Here is a 2,112-nt window from a genome sequence, read left to right on the forward strand (position 1 = left end):
TAGTAGCCAGAAGAGGGAGAAGTAGTAGTCTGACAATTGCAAGAAGCAAGACATACCCAGAGGGCCTTTCCTGGATTGGTGGAGACGTTCTGAGGGAGGAGCAGGAGTGCTGGGCGGAGTTTACGCTGAAAGTTTACACAATCTCCTGCTACCCTCCAATTCATAGTTAATGATTTAAATACATTGCAACCTTTTGCTGGGGTGGGGGGGGCGGTTGCTGGGAAAGTAATTTATTCACAGGAAGGAAAGTAGGAAAGTGCCCATGGAGTTGCGGGAGGGTTTGGTCCTGTGAAGGGATAGAGGAAGAAAGAAAAAAGGATGGAAGAGAACATAGAAGGGTTTTGAAATGGAAAAGAAAGAAGTTAAGTGGTAGGTTTGGGTTGCTCTAGGTCTCAGAGAACCAGTTGCTTTGTTTATCTGTTGAACTGGTCAGTACTAAACATAAATGCACTCAGGTTGCTCCTTTGCTCAAATCCTTCAATGCTTTCTAGTTCACTCCAGGTAAAATCTCAAGTCCTTACGTGGACCACAAGGAACTGTGTGATCTGGCATAGGGTCCTGTCTGACCCACCACCTGCTCCTCCTTCCCTTACTCTGCTGCAGCCACATTAGCACCCTTGCTTTTTCTTGAACATACCATGCATGTTCCAGCCTTGGGATTTTTTCCAGTGCCTGGAATGCACTTACCTTAGATACCCCCTTCGCTAAATCCCCATTTTATGAGGCAGCCTATCAAAGAGGTCTTTCTTTCTACATTTTCTAAAATAGCACCCCTCAATTTTTCTCTTTAATCTGTTTTAACTTTTTACATCTCTTACCACCACCCTTAAGAGTAAGAACTTTGTTTTGTTTGCTGATGTATCACTACTGTCTAGAACAGTAACTGGCAAATTTTAGGCATTCGATAAATATTTGATGGGTAAATGAATAAATAAATGACTCTTCCAATTACATGTGACAGAAGCCCAATTTAGAGTCACTTAAACAGAATGAGGAATATATTGGTCTCTTTGGTTCTGTGAGTTTTTGGTTGTTGTTGATTACTTGGGATTTTCTATGTAGATAATCACATAATCTGCAAATAGGGACAGTTTTACTTCTTTCATTTTTTTTAACAATTTTTTAAATTTAAATTCAATTAATTAACATATAGCATATTATTAGTTTCAGAGGTAGAGCTCAGTGATTCATCAGTTGCATATAACACCCAGTGCTCATTACATCACATGCCCTCCTTAATGCCCATCACCCATTTACCCCATTCCCCTATCCACCTCCCTTCCAGCAACCCTCAGTTTGTTTCTCATAGTTAAAAGTCTCTTATGGTTTGTCTCTCTCTCTGATTTTGTCCTATTTTTCCCTCCCTTCCCCTATGATCCTCTGTTTTGTTTTTTAATTCCACATATGGGTGAAATCATATGATAAATATCTTTCTCCGATTGACTTATTTTTCTTAACATAATACCCTCTAGTTCCATCCATGTCATTGCAAATGGTAAGATTTCTTTTTTTTTTTTTTTTTGATGGCTGAGAAATATTCCGTTCTGTATATATACCACATCTTCTTTATCCGTTCATCTGTAAATGAACATCTGGGATCTTCCCATAGTTTGGCTATTGTGGACATTGTTGCTATAAACATTGGGGTGCAGGTACCCCTTCAGATCACTATGTTTGTATCCTTTGGGTAAATATCAAGTACTGCAATTGCTGGGTCATAGAGTAGCTCTATTTTTTACTTTCTGATGAACCTCCATACTATTTTCCAGAATTGCTGTACCAGTTTGCATTCCCACCATTAGTGTAAGATGGTTTCCCTTTCTTCATATCCTCACTAACATCTGTTGTTTCCTGACTTGTTAATTTTAGCCATTCTGACAGGGGTGAGGTGGTATCTCATTGTGGTTTTGATTTGTATTTCCCTGATGCTGAGTGATGTTGAGCATTTTTTCATGTGTTTATTGGCCATCTGTATGTCTCCTGAGGAGAAATTTCATTTCCTGACTGGATTTTCTGTTCTTTTGGGTGTTGAGTTTGGTAAGTTTTGGATTGAGTTTATAGATCTCGGATACTAGCCCTTTATCTGAAAAGATATTTGCAAATATGGCCTCC

Source organism: Ailuropoda melanoleuca, chromosome 10 (genome assembly GCF_002007445.2).
Source record: "Ailuropoda melanoleuca isolate Jingjing chromosome 10, ASM200744v2, whole genome shotgun sequence".
Classification (NCBI taxonomy): Eukaryota; Metazoa; Chordata; class Mammalia; order Carnivora; family Ursidae; genus Ailuropoda; species Ailuropoda melanoleuca.